Genomic DNA, 22,053 nt, shown 5'->3' on the forward strand with positions numbered 1-22,053 from the left:
AAGGATGTAGAGAAAGAGGAACACTCTTCAATTGTCAGTGGGATTGCAAACTGGTACAAACACTCTGGAAATCAATCTGGAGGTTCCTCAGAAAACCGGACATAGTACTGCCTGAGGACCCAGTAATACCACTCCTGGGCATATATCCAAAAGCTGCTCTAACATATAACAAGGACACATGCTCCACCATGTTAATAACAGCCTTTATTTATAATAGCCAGAAGCTGGAAAGAACCCAGATGTCCTTCAACAGAGGAATGGATACAGAAACTGTGGTACATTTACACAATGGAGTACTACTCAGCTATTCAAAATGATGAATTCATGAAATATTTAGGCAAATGGAACTAGAAAATATCATTCTGAGTAAATTAACTCAATCACAAAAGAACATACATGGTATGCACTCACTGATAACTGAATATTAGCCCAAAAGCTCCGAATACCCAACATACAATTCACAGACCACATGAAGCTCAAGAAGAAGACCAAAGTGTGCGTGCTTTGGTCCTTCTTAGAAAGGGGAACAAAATACTCACGGGAGCAAATATGGAGACAAAGTACAGAGCAAAAACTGAAAGTAAGTCCATCCTGCGACCGTTCTACCTTGGGGGGTTCCTCCAAGACACAGTCACCAAACTCTGTCACTATTGTGGATGCTAAGAAAGGCTTGCTGAAAGGAGCATGATATAGCTGTCTCCTGAGAGGCCCTGCCAGAGCCTGACAAATACAGAGTCAGATGCTCTCAGCCAACCATTTGTACTGAGTATGGGGGTCCCGCAATTAGAGAAATGACTTAAGGAGTTGAAAGGCTTTGCAACCCCATAGGTAGAACAACAATATCAACCAACCAGACCCCCCCCCCCCCCCCCCCCCCGCCCCAGAGCTCCCAGGGACTAAGCCACTATCCAAGGAGTACTTGTGGTTCTTCTGGCTGTATATGTAACAGAAGACAGCCTTGTAGATATCAATTGAAGGAGAGGTCCTTGGTCCTGTGAAGGTTCAACAGATGCCACAGTGTAGGGGAATAGAGAGTGGGGAAGTGAGAGTAGATGAGTGGGAGGAGGAACACTCTCATAGAAGAGGGGGGAAGGGAATGGGATAGTGGATTTCCGGGAGGAGTGGTAAACCGGGTAAGGGGATAACACCTGAAATGTAAATAAATTAAAATAAATAAATAAATATTTTTAAAAGGTAAATTCTTGAATATAGTGAAAGAAAAGAATCATAAGCTTAGGGTGGTAAACCCTTTGATGAGAACAAATCGTGTATCCAAGTAGTGTAAATAAGATGAAAAAATTTTATGCCCAAACTGAAAGCATTATAGCCATAGTATACAATGTGTTCTTTGTTAGATGAGAAGGTGTTAATTTAATGAATGTATCTATTTGTTTTGTATAATAAGGAAACAGTTAACTGAGTAAAGCAGCAGCCTTCTGCTGAGAAAACCTTTGCCAGGTATGAATCTGTTAGTTGTATTAATACCTGCAGCATATAACTTCAAAAAAAGTGAAGAAAATAAAACTACCCAACCAAGAAATGGAGTAAGGAACTGAACAGACTCTCAAGAGGAAAAACAAATGTCCTATAAATGGTTTTTAAAATGGAAAATTAACCCTACCTGAGACTCCATTTACTCTTGTCAGAATGGCTGTCTTCAAGAAAACAAACGACAGCTGCTAGAGAGGGTATGGGAGAAAAGGAGCATGTAGTCACTCTCAATGACACCACTTTGGGTGTCAACCTTCTTGAAAAACCAAAAACATAACTTCAGTATGACCAAACTACACCACTCAGGGGTATCTACAAGAGACTCTATATAATCTTCTACAAAGATATTTGCTTATTCACATACTATTGTTCTACTTAACAGAACTCAAGGTATCTTCCATTTTCTTTACCATTTTTCATGAAGTAACCTGAAGGCAAGATTCAGAGACAAAGAGAAGTAGTTTCCTGAATAACCCAAATAAGGGACAAAAAAAAAAAAACCCTCTTGATTCTTAGTCTTATACAAACCTACCAGATCTCATTTAATCTTCATCTTTCTGGCCTAGGATTTTGTTAAGGAACAGCAATAGCAGTAGTAGAGCTGTCACTCATTAATGCCAGCCAAGCCTTACAGTGAAGTGAGTGCCATTATCTTTCCCCTGCAGAACAAAGGCAAGGGAAACAGAGGGCATCTGAGTAACTAGTCACGGTGTGGAAGTAACAAAGGCACTGGAATCCAGGTAGTCACAATCATAATCACTAAGCTGTCTACATCCTGGCTGGCCACAGGACGCAGGAGGTTTAAGATGCCCTGTACTAGTTTGGTACTTAACTAGCAGTAAGGACCTTCTTATCTCAGCTGATAAGAGTTGTTTCCAAGAAGCTGTTAATTGTGGCTGCCTTCCCTTTCTGAGATTCATTCTGGGTTGTTGGTTCTCTCTCTCCCTCCCTCCCTCCTTCACTCTCTTTCTTCCTCCCTCCTTCTCTCTCTCCCCTCTTCCCCCCCTCTCTCTCCTCCCTCCCTCCCCACTCTCTCGATTAAGTATGTGTGTATGTGCACACAAATGCCTGCACATGCCTGTGTGGGTTTATGAATTCTATTTGTTTTCAGGAACCCTCAAAGGCCAAAAGAGGAACTCAGATCCCATTTAAATTGCAGTTAAAGGTGGTTGAGCCTCTCTGGGTGCTAGGACTCAAACCCAAGCTCTCTTCAAGTGCAGTGAGTCCTCTTACCATTGAGTCATCACTTCAGTCACTGTGTCCCCCTTTCAATCTTCAAGAAATCTCAGTTCAGATTATAAATTGCAGTCACCTTAATAACATATTTTTTTAATAATATGTATTTTCTTGTGATTTTAAAAAATGACTTTATAAAGTAAGAACATTTGATTGGGGAGACTTTAAGGTCTGTTCTGGCTAGTTGTCATAACAAACTAGACACAAGCTAAGGTCATCTGGGAAGAAGGAATAGAGAAAATGCCTCCATAGATTTTGTTGATTGATAATTTCTTGTGGGTAGTACCACCCCTGGGCTGGTGGACTTCTATGGTATAAAGAAGCAGGCTGAGCAAGCCAGCCATGGAAAGCAAGCAAATAAGCAGTATTCCTCCATGGTCTCTGGTTCAGTTCCTGCCTCCAGATTCCTGCCCTACCTGAGTACCTTCACTGGATAGTGGAGATGCCTAGGAGAAAATATCAGGTCTGAGACAGCACCCCTGTATCTCCTCTTCCTAACAGGAAACAATAGGTAGTCAGCAGCTCCGTTTGGAAGTGGTTTTGGTTTTTCTCTCTTTTTCTTCTTTCTTTCTTTCTTCCCTTTCCCTTTCCCTTTCCCCTTTCGCTTTCTCTTTTTCCCTTTCCCTCTTTTCCTTTTTAACAGGGTTTCTCAGTGTAACATCCCTAGTTGTCCTGGAACTGGCTTTGTAAACCAGATGGGCCTTAAACTTACGGAGCACTGCTTGCCTCTGCCTCCCAAGTGTGCATTAAAGGGATATACTACCACACCAGGCTAGAAAGTTTTTTATGAGCAGGGTGATCCTGGGGGGGTGGGGGGAGGAGAACCCTGGCTGGAATTTTTTCCCATTGGACAAATACTAGCTTGTCTTCCAGGGGCTTGTCTCGGGGAAACTGATTCCAGTTTTCAGCAGCTCCAGAAAGCACTAGTTAAAAACCAGTGGAAACCCAAACAATAGTGCAAAATCTAAAAAGAAAAAAAAAAAAAAAAAAGAAAAAAAAAAAAGAAAACAACCAAACAACCAATCAACCAAACAACCAAAACGGAATTGTCATTAAAACAATAGCCTTTGTCAATAAGTTTGGAGCTACTTGTTTATGAACCTGAAATATAGTGACTATATGTGAACATAGAAGATTAACAAGACTCATTACTTCCTAACAGTCAAAACATCTAAGATCTGGTAGCTTCTCAAGAACAAGGTAAGAAAAATCACTACTTAAACAAGAAAACATAATTAACTGACAAGAATCACATGTTGAAATTATCTAAAATTACATTTTTAAAAAAAATATGTATTTCAAAAATTTTAAGACACTACATGTCACCTCACACATAATATGATTTCATTACTTTCTTTATAGTACATGTATTAGGAAATGTATTATAAACTTATAGCAAATGGGTTTCAAAACAGAACAAAAATACATTACCTTAGTAATTTCTTATTTTAAAACACAGCTGAAATATCTTTCTATACAAACAGAAAATACTTCATTCTTTAATGAATCAGCAGCACTCACTATAATTTTATAGTCACGTATAGTCAGCACTAGCTATAATTTTAGCCCAAATACAATACAAATTAAATCAGTAATTGTCATTTAGCAAAAACAAATTCTAGTTATATAGCCTCCAGAAGGAAGCATGAACAATTATCACAATCTGAATAGTCAGGTATTTTTAAAATTTATTCGTTTCATTTTACTTATAAACCAATTTCCCCAAAATTCTACTTCATATTTTAGTGTCCTCTAAACTGATTTAATTTAAGGACATATGGCAAAAGAACTTACCTAAGAAGACCTTGTTTTTTCATGAATAAAAAAGTCCCTAGAAAATGACTGATAGATAGATAGATAGATAGATAGATAGATAGATAGATAGACAGACAGAGAGCGAGAGATAGATGGATGGATGGATGGACAGATGGACAGACGGACAGATAGAAGTAAGTATGGGCAAAAGATTCTAAAAGAAACAGAAATGAACAAACTTTTATGATGATTACCAAAAGGGAAAAAAATCCTGCAATTAAAATAATTCTACAAAGAATGAATACAAATTTGAAATAAAAAAATTTTGGTCAGAAAAATACTCCATGTAAAACTTGGCTTTTAATTCTGTTTAATAATTACTATATAATTGCAATGATATATAAGTTTTGTTTAAAATATTAATTTTCATAAGCATTTTATTTTCATATTATCTCAAACAACACATAAATATATTATTTACTCTGAAATTGATACTGTTTTGAATTATTTTTATATATAATCTTTTTCCAATACCATTTGCTGATGAATAAAAGTTCTCTTTAATAACCTAACATTTGAAATGAAACCTAATGCTGAAACAAGGCTAAAATTAAGCAAAATCAACTTCTTAATATGCTTAAAGTCTTGACAAATACAACAGACACTAACTACAAAAATGAGATTTATATGAAATATTAAGTTTCTTTAGACAAAATATCTAAAATTCTATAAAGAGAACAAAAAACATTTTTAAGGGATATAGTCTAAGGGAAGGGACTAATAGCAGCACCCAAGACATATTTACTAGGCAGATAAATTGCAACAGGCTAAAGGAGACTAATAAACCAGTTGCAGCATAATTTCCACTATCAAGTGAATCCTATTCTCAGTGGAGACAACTGTTTGTAAAATAGTGTGTTCAGAAAGAAATGTCCTAAAGTAGGACAAAAGGCAACTACAAAATGCTGACATTAAACAGAAACTGTATGTATCAAAGTCAGCCACGGTGGGATACTCTTGTAATCTCAGCTCTGGGAAAAAAGAGGGAGACAAGAGTGCAACATCATCATCTATGACTAGGGATTAGTCTAGGGCCAGCCTACCCAACCTACCTGAGACCTCTCCCCGCCCCTACCCCACCCATATACACAAATAGCTAGATTAAGAAAAAAATTATTTTTGGACTAAGGGATAACAAAGCATCAAATATTAAGAAATGTTTATTGAAAATGTTGAATTGAAAAGCATGTCATTCTTTTTTAAAAGAAAAACATTTTTGAAGATCTGAAAGACAGCTCCTACAAGACTGACTTTTCCATGAAACTGTGGCTAACATGATGCATTGTGTCTACCATGTTAAAGCGTGCACTATACACAAATACAAAAGCCATGGAAAAAGCCAGTATCCATCAACAACTGAGCAACGATAAAATGCCTGAGAAGCAGCATAGATGACTAGCAAAGGATGGACTCCTTAAGCACCATTAAAAAAAAGACAATCCTGCCACAAAACCAACCAACCAAACAAACAAACAAACAAACAAACAAACAAAACACATCCAGATGGATGAGTATTTGACTATATACAGTGAAGTGAACCTTTGGCATTATGAATCAGAACATTAACATATTATAAAAGCACACAATGTCAAAGAAACAGAATCACCAATAGTCAAAAGCAGCTTTGTCAAGCGGGCAATAAAACACTCTACAGAATGTCTCTCTGATGTCCACCACTGAATTCAGTGGTAGAAACTCTGAAACGAAAAAAGAAATAAAGAAGCAGCACTCCCTTTTATTTTGTTTAAAGTCAAACAGTAAACAAGCATCAATTCTGTCTTCAAAACACATCATTTGTACAAGATGTCCAAGCATGAATGAGAGAAAGCATGCCCCTCTCATATTAACAAAGTTGTACAATTCTTCACCAAGTACTTGAGGAATGAAATCCTGAAGATAGTTCAGCAATAAAACAAAGACTTTTCTCACCTAGAACTGTATAGGCCAACATTGCTCTAATTTGCACAAATAACTTCAATAAGCATTCTGCTGTCTCAAATATGTAGATTAGCTGAGTGCCCATAATTACCTTGAAGTACTGCGTTTAGCCCTGCCATAAGTTAATAGCATACTTTTTTATTATCTGTGTTCCTTAGAGATTTCGTAAAATCTATGGGACTCTCCAAAATGGAATCCACATTCTTCTTGGAAGGAAGATTAAATAGTTGCCCTTTGTCTAGTGATCAAGTCTTAGTAATCCACAGGCCACAGTTTCGGGTCTTCAGGAATCTTTAACTCTGCTCATGAATGTTTCTTCATTCTCAATTGTAGGATTTTCTTCCTAGGAGTCCTAAGTGTCTTCCTGGTACTGTCACCATCTCCATCTTAGGATGTTTTCTGCTTGTTCTTTGTTGTTTCATGTCAACATTGTTCTGTGGCAGTGCTTTCCTGGAGCAGGACCTCTTACCTCGCCTTCTGCTTATTGTTCCTGATTGACCTTTTGAAGTTCTCACTGTTTCTGCAAATTGGTGACCATGTATTTCAGTACTTTGCTTTCTGGATCTCTGATAGATGAAGTATTTCATTTGTCCTTTTTGGCAATCTCTGCACATTCTGCTTCATGGAGCAGAGGCTATGAAAGCACCCCACTCACTCCCCCTTCGGGAATTTATGTTTCAAGTCCTTCTTAGGTACCATTTGAGGCTGCCTCATCCCTCTCCTACTGCCCCTACTCTCTATCATGCCCTCCCCCACCCCAGCAAGTTATTGTTTTACTTTTAATCAGCTAGGAAAACATCTTTGTTAGTTTATTAATACCACCTTTTTTTTTGTTTTTGTTGTTGTTGTTGTTTGGATTTGGTTTTTTTCGAAACAGGGTTTCTCTGTATAGCCCTGGCTGTCCTCAAACTCAGAAATCCGCCTGCCTCTGCATCCCAGAGTGCTGGGATTACAGGCGTGTGCCACCACCACACTGCTTTAATACCACCTTTTTAAACGACAACTTTGAATCACTACCACTGACCACTGACATAATTTTAAGTATTTGTGTGCTTTCTTATACATTATTCTGTCAGTAGTATAAAGTTCTCACTAACATTTAGCATAGCTACAGCACTTGAAACACTATACTACAATGGACTAGGCATAGACTATGTATTTCTTCTTTAAAAATTCTGGATCTGGGAATAAAACCCACAAATGCTGACAGCAACTCCTATGTGCTAACCACCAGATACCATTTTCCTCCAAAACAACAAACCACATACATGGCATTCAAAGCACCCTTTACTTTTTACCACCATTATGATTATATTTCATACTAAGTTATAATTGAATTGGTGTCCTCTAAGTTTCAAATTCTTTTGAAACTCTGGTAACAACATCTAAAAACACAAATAGAACATAGGATTTTTACTTTGTAAACCAGCTTTTTAGGATATTGCAATGTGAGTTTCACATGAGAATGATAGGAAAATACTTGTGGTTACTGACTAAAGCTCAGCCACTAACAACCTATGTACTTGTATGGATATAGCTTCATAATAATATACTCAGAGCCATTATTCAAATCTTCTCTTTGCTTCTTCACACACACACACACACACACACACACAAACACACACACACACACACACACACACACACACACACACACGCACACACGCACGCTGGTGTGAGCATGAGAAACCAACTAAAAATTGCCTCAGGAAAATAAAATTATGACTATCATCTTAGAAAAGTAGATAAATCTCCTTATTCTTGTAATCACACTACAGAAGACTATTGAATAAAAAGATATCTATATTTGTATTTTCAATACACATATTGAAAGTATATATAGGCAAAACATTCATTAAGCACATAAATTCAAAATCTTTTTTAAAAACTTTTAAAAAGGTGAATTGTGTATATGTAAATTATATCTCAATAAGACTATTATGTAAGAAAAATACATGTACAAATACAAATTGAACACATGGACATAAAACAGAAATAAAAAATACCAGGACTATTAGAGCCTTAGATAATAACTAGAAAACCAAACTGACTTAATATCTCAAAACAGCAAATCACTATGAGACAAACGTACTATGTGTAAAATGAGGGTAAATTCTCAAGATATATAAAAATTTATGTACAGATAAAATTTAGTTTGTCAATGTCTGTCTTAGTCAGGGTTTCTATTCCTGCACAAATATCATGACCAAGAAGCAACTTGGGGAGGAAAGGGTTTATTCAGCTTACAGTTCTGCATTGCTGTTCATCACAAAAGGAAGTCAGGACTGGAACTCAAGCAGGTCAGGAAGCAGGAGCTGATGCAGAAGCCATGGAGGGATGTTCCTTGCTGGCTTGCTTCCCCTGGCTTGCTCAGCCTGCTCTCTTATAGAACCCAAGACTACCAGCCCAGAGATGGCACCACCCACAAGGGGCCCTCCCCCCTTGATCACTAATTGAGAAAATGTCCCACAGTTGGATCTCATGGAGGTACTTCCCCAACTGAAGCTCCTTTCTCTGTGATAACTCCAACCTGTGTCAAGTTGACACACAAAACCAACCAGTACAATGTCTGTAACAGCATACCTCCTAACAGTAACAAAGTTGAAACAAACCATCACCTATCAAATGCTGAATGTTACCATAAAACATCCTATAAATCTATAGAATAGTATAGTATTCAATTGTAAAAAGAAATGAAATACTGGCAGATTCTACATGATTAACCATGAAAGCACCATGCTACATGGCATTCATACAGAAAGTGGAACAATGATTAAGAACAGGGAAATAGTGCTTAAAGAGTTTTAGTTTAGGACAGACAATGGTGATGGCTGCTTAAAGTAAATGCCATTGGACCATATGCTTAAAATATCCCCATTTTTGTATGTATATATTGCCACAATTTTTAAAAAAGTATTTTTAAGAAGGTGAATTGTATATGTGTGTGTGTGTGCACGCGCGCGCATGTGCACACATGTATACATACACACACACACACACACACACACACCACACACACACACACACACACACACGTTAACTGCTCTCTCTTTATCTGTGCTAAGGAGCAGTCAGTACTAATAAAATTTAGTACTTCCGCTGCTGCTGCCTAAAGTCTGGGTCTCAGCTTTAACCACCTGTTAATACATATTAGCTTGGTCTACTTCACAGCAACACTGATCTAGATACTATGATCCCCATTCTAAGCACAGAAGACGACATGGAGGAGCAGGGAAGGTGAGTGGCTGTCCCAGGCCCTAAACCAGAAGGGCAAACAAAGGGTTCTTGCATTTTACCAATTGTGCCACCTTCCCCACCCAAGTGGAGAGTAGGTTTATAGAGCAGTTTTAGGCTCATAGCAAAACTGAGGGGAAGGCACTGAGACTTCCCATATCCTTTTCCATAAATAAGGCTATTTAATAAAAACTAATCATGTATAATTTATGAGTAGAATGCTAATAATAGTAAAACTAGTGAAGCTGTCACCTCAATAGGTATATATTCTAAGTCTGTAATCATAAAGGCTCTGTGGCTCTGCTATAGACTCTGGTTAGCGTGGAATGAGTCACCAGATGTGCCAGGCCATAACACTAGTCTTGACAGGTTCACTACCCATATGCTACATTCCCAGCTTGAGAAATGTCTCCTTTTCCTGTGACATCCAAATGGGTATCCTCATACAGAAAGCAATACCTGCTTCTGAACTCTAGTCCTTTAATTATTCATACCCATTAGACATATGCTCCAAGGTAAGGGCACTTAAACAAGTACACAAGCAAGAGGCAGTGAGACCTGAGAGACACCACTTGCTAATCATCTAGTATCAAAATGTGAATGAGACCTTGAAGTTTTACTTCCTTGATTTGAAAGTGAGAATAGCAGTGAAGTACTCAGAGTTAAGCCAGCTAAGTGCCTACTGAGTACCCACCCATAAAACCACTTCCAAACTCATGCTTACTCTCTGGTGCAATGAACTTCCTCTTTATCCTGATCTTCCTATGCTAAAAACTCAATGTTTTCTTTTTGCTCCTCAAATTCCATCAGTCTACCTCAGAGATACTTTTCCTTTCTACCTCTAACTTCATTATCAGGCATTATTTTAAATTTAGGCTTTTATCATGTCTTACTTTAACCTCAGTACAACATAATCTTCTCTAACATTAGCCTGCAATTTACAATAACATAAAATTATGTACTCAAAAAAAATAACAAAACCAGGACGCATCTTATCCTTTAAATCATTGTGATCACTGAATCCCAAAAGCTTTGGCTTGGTATTATCATAGGACCCTTTAAACACCAACTCTCACTTCCTTTCCAGCTACATCTCCCTGTACCTTTTGCTTTTTTACTTTATGAACTAACTTCTCCAGATGGACTTCAAATTTTTCACATTGTTCTCCCTGCTAGTAGATAATCTCTACTCTGTTACCCTGGTAGCCTCTTACTACTTAAAATCAATTTAAAGTCAAATCTTACTAAGGATTGTTACTTGCTTGGTAGTTCTATTTCTTTACTGATTTTGTGTGATAAGCTTCTAGAATAATGCTTCTCAACCTTTCTAATGCTACTACCCTTTAACAGTTCCTCATGTAGTGGTGACCAACCATAAAATTATTTTCATTGCTACCTCATAATTTTAATTTAGTGTTATGAATTGTTATGTAAATGTCTGTTTTCCAATGGTCTTAGGTGACCCGTGAAAGAGTCATTTGACTCCCAAGGGGGCTGCAACCCACAGTCCTAAGATGCATCTGATGGGTTATATTAATCTGTGTTACCCTCAGTATTTAATGAGACAGGAAAAAAGGAGGGATCCAATAAGAATAAAGGGAACCGGCTACATCTAAATTAGTGGGTAACCTAAAAGTCTATTAGTCCAGGTCTAATGTTTCACATGAGACACACCTCAAACTTTAACCAGAAAAATTATACTACCAGTCATAGCATTTAAAAGAAAATGTTTTCTAGTACTGTTTTAATTTTTTAACATCACTGAAAAACCAGAAACTATGAAAACCAAGAAATTATCATTACTCATCTGTATAGGGTTGAGAAGCAAAGGAATGATTTAAGTTCCAACTTCTACTGAACAAACCACTTCATAGCTGGAGTGCAGTTCAATGGTATGCTGCCTGCCAAACATGTGTGAAAATAGAATATGATATCTAACATAACATAAAAAAATAATTCGGAGGGAAGGAATAAAATTTGGTTGATGAGTAATTTAGGGAAGTTGCTGGAAATCCCACAGGTTTTCAGTAAATATTCTGGAACTAAAAGAAAATAGAATCTCTTATTTTGGCAATTGAGTACAAGAAAATTCTAAAGCTGTGAGGCAGGTATATTTTGTGTTATCATTATCCTGAATAACAACTACAAGGAAATGAATTCTACTCAAAGCTAGAGAGTTAAGACTATTAGGCAATATTATTACACAGCATAGAAAAGCTATGGTAAATAATCAGTGATCTTAAGGTAATTAAGGATAACTATGTAGCCCAACACAAAAAATATAAGTTTACCTATCAGATTTTCTACTATTTTTTTTTTTTAATAGGACTGAGTGATGTCAGAACAAGAGCTTTAGGATGATATCACAGTGTCAAAAGGTTGAACATACCTGGTAGAATAACTTCTACTTACCTGAGGGTTTGACAATCAAACTCCAACTCAATTTTCCAGAAAATGAACAAGAACTGTTTGCTTGAAAGGGTAGATAAAAACCAAACCAAATAATTCTTACAGATATGCACTAGATATTTTAAGTAAAAGAACAACTTTGGTAGCACATGGAATTTATGCCTCTCTCTCTTCTCTCTCTCTTCTCTCTCTCTCTCTCTCTCTCTCTCTCTCTCTCTCTCTCTCTCTCTCTCTCTCTCTGTGTGTGTGTGTGTGTGTGTGTGTGAAAAAGTTATGCCACTTGGGATGGATATCACTATTCTCCACAAGAACCACAGACTAGCAAAAAACTAGTCATAAGAAACCTCTCAAGAAGTTGGTCAGAGCAGTCCAAATGACACCCCAAACAATATAGGCTACTGCTCTTGTCCTTGGTTGCCTCTCAGAGATGGAATGTAAATCCCAAGATACTGCACACTTAGGACACAGAGCTCAAGTATTATCCAAGCTAGATCTAATCTGAAAGTCTCTTTCCTGCAGTATATATTAACAAAAAGGACTATGTGAGTTGCCAAGGAAGGAAGCACTTAATAGTTCTACGCAGCTGTATATGATACCTATGAACTTCCATAATGACCACCACCGCAGGGTAAAGGTATAATAGCGGCACTCACATGTTGGTGGTAACCAACAGCTATCTAAGGTCCACTCAATATGGGAGAAATCATGCCTGGCACTAGAAACCTACCCAACTACCCATGGCTACTGAGGTCATAGATCTTAGAAGAAAATCTACTACTTTCACTTTTCCCAGCCAAACTCCTTAACCATGTTCTAAATTTTATCATTATACCCACAAGTAAGTGTAGGTATTCCTCATCAAATAAGTTTCTTGTTATAACAAATATAGATCATTACAGAAAATGTAACTATAGACAAAAGATCAATGGATTATGTGGTACCTAGCCCCAATGGATAACTCTGGCATGTGAACATTTTGGAAGCAGCAGAAAGACTTTAAGAGTTAAAATACAGAGGAAGTCTGCTGTTGTGTGACTGCCTCTCTTAGGAAGACCAATAATGACCTTAATAGACATGCCAACAGGAAAAGGAGTCCTGTTGCATAGGGTCCGGCTTCTAGGACAAAGAACTACAAGGAACTACTGACAGCTGGGAGAGGGAGAATCAGTCTCCCCCAGGATGAGCCCCATGACTGGTTGTCCAATACAAAGCTGTCAGTTGAAATCAAATACCAACAAACAACAAAAATGGACTCTACTGGTTGTATTTGTATATTTGTCTACATAGAGAGTTATAGATATACAATACTAATGATCAAAGAAAAAGAGGCTGTTAATTTGACAGTAAGACAAGAGATGAGATATAGAAAGGGCTGAAGAGAAGAAAGGAAAGAGGGAAAGTAATATAATTATATTTTAATTAAAATGTAAAAAATATAAAATTATGCTTTTAATTGTTATAGCATTTGACATAAATTCAATGGAGGAAGTAAATAAAAATATTTAAGTAACATTACCTTATTTATAGCTAATAATTAGAAACTGTTATCTACTTTGTACTTAAATCTGAAGAAATTTTTAAAAATCAAGTTATTTTCTAATAACTATATATTAAGAATTAAAATCCTGATAAAAACCTAAATAAAAATACTTCACCAAAATGAAATAAGAAACAGAAAAGAGATAAATAATAGGTCAAGATTTTAAACCATCTTTAAAAAAAAAAATCAAAGAAAGAGTCACCTACTCAAACTTGAGTTAAAACAAGGATATCTGAGACAAATATAAATGATTTAAGCAATCATCTAATATCAATGAAAATAAATATTTATAAACGTACTCAAAATTTATATGAAAATATCTTTAAGGATTCTACTTTTAAAACAGTGTAAAGAGCCTGGAGAGATGGCTCAGCTGTTAAGAGCACTGTCTGCTCTTCTTGGGGTTTTGAATTCAATTCCCAGCAACCAAACAGTGGCTCACAACCATCTATCCTGGGAACTGATGTCCTCCTCTGGCATTCAGTTGCAAATGCAGGTAAAGAACTCATTTACATAAAAAAATAGTACAATGGCTGGATATGATAGTGAATTCCTTTTAATCTCAGCACTCAGGAGCAAAGGCAGGTATATCTCTATGAGTTCAAGGCCAGCTTGGTCTACATAGTGAGACCCTATCTATAACAACCACCGTAACAAAAACAACGAAATTATTTTGCTAATAAATTATAAATTTAGTATTCTACAAAAATAGTAATGGTTTTATTCATTTACATTTTATATTAATATTCTATACCCATTTAGCTAATACTCCTAAGAGCTTTTAATAATTAAAATTTTAATGTCAGTTTAATAACTAAAAATTTAACTAATTACTTTACTATTTACAATAGTTCTAAAAGACAGTAGCAGGACTGAGGATATAACTCAATGCATAAAGCTCTCCTACATATAAGGACCTATCAAATTCCCAGAACACACAGAAAGTAGAACACAGCACTAAATATACCTATAATCCAAAGGCTCCTACAGGGAGACAAATGTCAAAGATAAAAGAATCCCCAGGTTAATAACCACTTATTAGTGAGTGCATACCATGATTCACCTTTTGAGTCTGGGTTACCTCACTTAGTATGATGTTCTCTAGCTCCATCCATTTGCCTAAGAATTTCATGAATTCATTGTTTCTAATGGCTGAATAGTACTCCATTGTGTAGATATACCACATTTTTTGCATCCACTCTTCTGTTGAGGGATACCTGGGTTCTTTCCAGCATCTGGTAATTATAAATAGGGCTGCTATGAACATAGTAGAGCATGTATCCTTATTACATGGTGGGGAATCCTCTGGGTATATGCCCAGGAGTGGTATAGCAGGATCTTCTGGAAGTGAGGTGCCCAGTTTTCGGAGGAACCGCCAGACTGATTTCTAGAGTGGTTGTACCAATTTGCAACCCCACCAGCAGTGGAGGAGTGTTCCTCTTTCTCCACACCCTCTCCAACACCTGCTGTCTCCTGAATTTTTAATCTTAGCCATTCTGACTGGTGTAAGATGAAATCTTAGGGTTGTTTTGATTTGCATTTCCCTAATGACTAATGAAGTTGAGCATTTTTTAAGATGCTTCTCCGCCATCTGAAGTTCTTCAGGTGAGAATTCTTTGTTTAACTCTGTACCCCATTTTTAATAGGGTTGTTATTAACCTAGAAAACTGGAATACCCAAAACATAATCCACACATCAAATGAGGTACAAGAAGAAAGGAGGAGTGGCCTCTGGTTCTGGAAAGACTCAGTGAAACAGTATTCGGCAAAACCAGAACGGGGAAGTGGGAAGAGGTGGGTGGGAGGGCAGGGGAAGAGAAGGGGGCTTACGGGACTTTCGGGGAGTAGGGGGGCTAGAAAAGGGGAAATCATTTGAAATGTAAATAAATTATATCGAATAAAAAAAATTTAAAAAAAAAAAAGAATCCCCAGGTGCTCACAGGACACTGGCATACATGACAGTGGTATAGACAATGGCAGGATGGGACAAAAGATATCCTTTGTCAAACATCGTAGAAGATGAAGACTCACACCAAAGCTGCCTCTGACTTTCACATACTACATAGGAATATATGCATGCATACACAGAGAGATGAAAATAATAGTATTTTACTATCATCTTATATTTTACTTAAGAAGAAACAACTCAGGAAGGTTATAAAAAATCCTTTGTCATATCACTAGACAACAGCATGGGTAAAATCTGAAATCATTTGTATAATTCCAAAGTATATTTCCTTTCCCTCACACTATGCTATGTTAATAACAAAACAATTTAAAAGAAAGATTAAGTCCAAATTTGGTAAAGTCATCAGGGACAGTTATGCTATGGGTAGTACAAATATATAAATTTCTTAAAAAACAATCAACTAACATTATGACATAAGATATGATTTATATCCCATGAAAAATATTTGAAATAAGTAAAGCAACAGTAAGCAATATTTTTATTAGTAAAAACCGTAAGAAGTTTTATTATTTTACATTATCACCTACCCATTTATTGTACAATCTGAAAAAATGTGTGTGTATATATGTATGTACGTATATGTGTGAATATACGTATATATGTATACACACACACACACACACATACATATATTCCACAATGGGAGGGTTGAACAGAACACAACTGGCTCAGGCTCTAGATCAACAATTGATAAATGGGACCTCATAAAACTGAAAAGCTTCTGTAAGGCAAAGGGCACTGTCATTAAGACAAAACGACAAACTACAGATTGTTACAGGCTCTTCACCAACCTTACATCCAACAGAGGGCTAATATCCAAAATTTATAAAGACTTCAAGAAATTAGACACCAACAATCCAAACAATGCAATTTTAAAAATGGGGTAAGAGTTAAACAGAATTCTCAACAGAAGAATCTTAAAAGTGGCTGAGAAGCACATAAAGAAATGTTCAATGTCCTTATTCATATTCATCAGGGAAATGAAAAACAAAACAACCCTGAGAAACAATCAACTAACACCCATCAGAATGGCTAAGATCAAAACTTCACGTGACAGCACATGTTGGCGAGGATGTGGAGCAAGGAGAACAGTCCTCCATTGCTGGTGGGAGTATAAACTTGTTCAACTACTTAGAAATCAATTTGGCAGTTTCTCATAAAACTGAGAATAGTCCTACCTCTAGACCCAGCTATACCACTCCTAAGCATATATCCAAAAGACGCCCCACTACACCACAGGGGCACTTGCTCAGCTATGTTCATAGCAACTTTATCTATAATAGCCAGAAGCTGGAGACAACCAGGATGTCCCTCACAGAAGAGTAGATAAAGACAATGTAGCACATCCACACAATAAAATACCATTCAGCTATTAGAAACAAAGACATCATGAATTTTGCAGACAAATGGATGGAACTTGAAAATATCAGCTAACTGAGGTAACCCAAAGCCAGAAAGACATGTATAGTATGTACTCATAAATCCAGTGAACATGAGCCATAAAGTACAGGACAACTATGCTATAATTCATATACCCAAAGAAAATGGGTAATAAGGAGGTCCCAAGGAAGGATGTGCAAATCTCACTTAGAAGAGGACACTAAATCGTCATCAGAGGTGGATGGCGAGAGAGGACTGGGTAGGTGAAGAGAAGAGCAGGGATGGCAATCAGATGTAGGGAGGGAGGTAAGAGAGGGTGGGGGGTGAGAACAGAAATGAGCCTGGGAGGGGAGAATCTCTGGTGACTAGCTGGAGGCCTAGGATAGAAGATGATATGCGTGTATGGGAGTGACCCCAGCTTGGATTCTTACCAGAGTAGGATATAGAGACTGAAGTGGTCACCTCCTGTAGCTAGGAAGGACTTCTATAGGAGGGAAGGGAACATCAATTAATCCAAAAAAACCTTCCACCCAAAATTGGTCTTGCCTACAAAATGTACATGGATAAAGTTGGAGCAGAGACTGAGGGAACAGCCAATCAATGACTGCCGAACTTGAGACCCATCCAATGTGAGAGAGCCGATCCCTGACACTATTAATGATATTCTGCTATGCTTGTAGACAGGAACCTAGCATTACTGTCTCCTGAGAGGCTTCATTCAGTGGCAGATCCAGAGACCTACAGCCAAACATCAGGCAGAGCCTGGGGAGTGTTGTGGAAGAGTTGAGGATAGAAGTGAGCAAGTCAGAGGGGTCAATGAAACAAGAAGACCTACAGAGTCAACTAACCTGGGCCCATGGGGTCTCACAGAGCCTGGGCCTCTACCACAGAGCATGCAGGATCTGGACTTAGATCCTCTATACATTTGTGGCAAATGTGCAGCTTGGTCTTTATGTGAGTGCCCTAGGAATTGGAGCAGGGGTTTAGTCTCTGTTCCCTGCCATTAAATCCCCTTTCCCCTACCTGGACTGCCTGATTGGATCTCAATGGAAGAAGATGCACCTAGACCTGCTGGGACTAGATATCCCAAGGTGGTACTTAAGGGGAACTCCATTCCTCTAAGGAGAAGGGGAGGGGTCAATGAGGGAGGAATTTGTAAGGGTGGGACCAGAAAGAGAGAAGAGAGGGGGTATGTAATCAGGATGTAAAGTGAATTTAAAAAAAAAAAAAAGTCAGAACATTCTAGTTTTCCATTAGATCACTAATAGATATGAAGTAGGGACATAATTTTACAGCATATATTATAAATGTTCAAAAACACCTTTGTATAATTATTAAAAACTTAAAGTAAACTGTAAAAATCCCAAATGTATGTTTGTATGTATGTATGTATGTATGTACATAAGTCTGTGTATATCTCAACAAATGTATACATTAACTATCAAGAAGCAGCAATTTTCTAAATTTATTTTAAATTAATCTGACATTCCAGTATTTAGGTCATCTGTGCCCACCTGGGCAACACAGACCCATTAGGAGCTAAGGGGATTAAGCATCCTAATCCATCAAAACTGTAGTGGAATGTTTACAGAAGTATCAAGGAAGATTTCCCTCATGGTAATTATCTACTTGCCAAGGGTAAGAAGAAAATATATATACTTGATCCCTCATTAAAACTTGCAAAGAACGGGAGTATTTAAAAAGGACAAGATTTAGAATATTAAATTTTGAGTTCTTAGGCACTTAGAAGAGCATTTTTCACAGATATGCAATGTCTTTGCAGTCTTCCATTTAACAATACTCACAATGTTAAGAGTTTAGACCTTTATTGAAATGGTCAATCTACTAATGAGTAATTACCTAAAAGCTTATATGATTAGAGATTATCAGAAAAGTGATTTCAACTGAATGAAAATATAATCAAGATTCTAAGACTTAGTTTCTTAACAAGAAAAAACAAAAAAAGGAAGGGGTGGTTTAAAGTTACAACTTACTTGACTCATAATGTACATCCAACCATTCCTAAACTGATCAGATGATAAATTTAAGAGTTGGTTTGTATTTAACAATACTATAATCAAAACTATATCAATTAAAGATATAGTTTTTAATTTAGAAAATTCCTAAATTGTTTTTTAATGATAATCTGGCATCTGAAAAAAGATTTATCAGATCCTGGTAAATCAAACACAAAACACATTTGCATTTTGTCATCTGAACAAAAGTATTGAAGATTTGCATCTTCTATATTCAAATCAGAATTTGATGATACAGTAAATCAAAACTCCAATGGACCAACAGCTATCAGGGTAAAACTATCCACAGAGATCTCCTTAATAATGGTGATTTAAAAATAAGTTTGGGAAAAAATAAAAATGTTTTTAATTTTCAACTGTTCTGAGAAAATTATCTGATTCTAAACAATATTTACATGAAGAAAATGATCTATGGAAATAATAGAATATATCTTTATAGGTCTCAAAACAGAGTTAAAAAATGATATAAAAAATTTCCTAACCAAACCCAACCATTTCTACTCTATTATCATTCACTGAAAAGCGTTTTGGAAGCTATGATTACCCATATAAAATGTGTTATTTAAACAAATTTCTTTTATGATAAGTAAATAAAAGTGGTTTAGCTTCATCTAAAAATCAAATTTTCAATAGTAATTAAGTATATGGTCATCCTTCCCACTACCCTTATTCACCATAATATACCTTCTTCTACTGGCTTACTGGTTGATTCTCCTTTTAGACTCAGCATCCTGGAAAAGCCACTGGAAAAAGTAGAGAAAATGCCACAGATGAACTGTCCCTCCTGTCCAGACTTCACTGACGCCAGGGAATTCGGCCATGGTCTCATAAACCTGATACTACAATGGGGTTCTGGCTCTGAAATAGACCTGGTAAATGGAGCCCGAAGTGACTGGGTGTTGTTGACCAGGTCCAATGTCTCTGTTAGTGTCCCAAGGATCTCATTAGCAGACGAAGACGCATTACTTCCAAGTGTCTCTGGCAGGACCTTTTGCTGGGGTTCGTCCAGGTCTCCATTATTACTTTGCAGTCTCTCCATCCTGCTCCCTTTCTTCCTAGAACCAGGGTGTTTCTGCCACCTATAAGCTTCCAGGGGCTTTTCCAGATTGGAAACAGCATAGTCATTTTTTTTCCTCTTGCTTCTGACTGAACCATGCCATGGATAAATCTTTAAAGATGTTCCTATCTCTGAATTTGCATAGGCAGGTTCTGACAAAGATCTTCGATAGCTTGGAGGACAAGGTGAGGTTTGTTTCTTAAAGATGTTTATCTTCCAGGACTCCATTTTTCAACCCTTCTGGACTAAGTTTCTTCTACTCTGTAGTCTTTACCATTGAACCACACTTGTCCGTGGAGTCCAAAACATTTGCCTATTTAAGCAGCTTTTGTGTGGCTTTGAACCACAGCAGATGTTGCTGCTTAAGAGTTGGTGTCATATTATTACCCCATTTTCCCAGATCTTCAAAACTCCAGGGGCACCTAAAAATCTCTAGCCTGAAACAAAACTTCTTCAGCGTAGAAATAAAAAAGAGTTTTCCAAAGAATTTTTGTTCTTCTTATAGTATTATGTTCATGCTATAGCAGAAAATGATTTTTTTTAAGGAAGTGAGAAGTGCCCCCCCCACAAAACCACAAGTACCTTTATGAATCAATAGCAATTAGCATACTGTGCAAATGATAACAGATTAAAAATAAATTGTAGAATGAATACTTAAGTGGACACAGGGTCAAGGAAGACAGACAGACAGATACTTGCTAACAGTCTGTGTTTAGTGTGGCTGCTCCTTAGGAAAGTTTTAAAATCTCTATTTCAGAAATTTAATTTAAGCCTGGCTGTGGTGGCACACGCCTTTAATCCCAGTACTTAGGAGGCAGAGGCAGGCGGATTTCTGAGTTCAAGGCCAGCCTGGTCTACATTGTAAGTTCCAGGACAGCCAGGGCTACACAGAGAAACCCTGTCTCAGGAACCCCCACCCCCCCCAAAAAAGAAATTTAATTTAAAACAAAATGAGGCTATTTATGCTATATTCTCTTGCAACATTAATACATACTGTCTTCTACCTAACAAGTCAAATGACAGTTCAAGCTGGCACTGCAGTGAGGGGGGGGGGGGGGTGTTTGTATGTGTATGTACAAAATTTCAGGACATTTTAAATGTGAATACATTACAAAGGATTAAAAAGGCATAAATTGGAGGAGAGGGGCAGAAACTGAGGACATTTGATATAAAGCATTGTAAAGAAAAAGAAAAACTGAGCCCATTTGCCTTACATCTTTTAGGCGAGTATCCTACTGTTGATACAGCACTAGTCCCTAAAAAAGAAACTCTTGAGGCAAGTTCTGTGGCAACTGGAAACATAGGAACAGATATATTTAAATAATTTGTAGAAGGGAAAAATTTGCTATGCAAATCTAATTGGAATAAGTTAGCTGGAAAAAAACACTATCATTTAACCAAAGTTACTCCTTTCTTCTTCTTTCTGCTTCTTACATCTTTCTAAAAAGAGCTGACTATTAAACATTTTGTTAAAACAAGTACCTTATACTGAACCAAAACCATGACTGCCAAAATTTTGGCTAGTTGTATTTTTTTTTCAATAGTCTGCCCATAAACCCCTGAAAATAAGGGTTTCAAATGGAAAGCCTGACAGACATCAGACCACCAATAAAAAAGATATAGCAGAGCAATCAAATAACTTTGTAAATTGCATGAAAAAAGATTTCATCTGGAAACTTTAAAACTACCCATTTATTTATAAAATATATACAATGAAAAGCAGTTCTCATACTATTTCTATTATTATGATGGGAAGTATACTTATAATTTATTATAAGTATAATAAATTTCATGTATTTCTTCATTTCAGCATATCAAATGTTCTATTACTTCTGTTACCACAAAGACATAAACTCATTTTCCTTTGTTTACAAAGTCTCCAAATTTGCTCATTTGTGTAATAAAGAGATGTTGAGATACTTGGGTTTCTTAAATACACAATATACCAA

At 36.9% G+C, this 22,053-nt stretch overlaps 1 protein-coding gene and 1 pseudogene across 2 annotated transcripts in view; both read right to left on the reverse strand.

Annotated features, from left to right (window-relative positions):
- Nucleotides 1-22,053, reverse strand: part of Rasal2 (RAS protein activator like 2) — a 294,721-nt gene that overhangs the window by 194,987 nt on the left and 77,681 nt on the right. The window lies entirely within an intron of this gene.
- On the reverse strand, nucleotides 6,381-7,179 carry LOC127697721 (mortality factor 4-like protein 1; annotated as a pseudogene).

The sequence above is a fragment of the Apodemus sylvaticus genome, chromosome 12, assembly GCF_947179515.1.
Source record: "Apodemus sylvaticus chromosome 12, mApoSyl1.1, whole genome shotgun sequence".
In the NCBI taxonomy this organism is placed as follows: Eukaryota; Metazoa; Chordata; class Mammalia; order Rodentia; family Muridae; genus Apodemus; species Apodemus sylvaticus.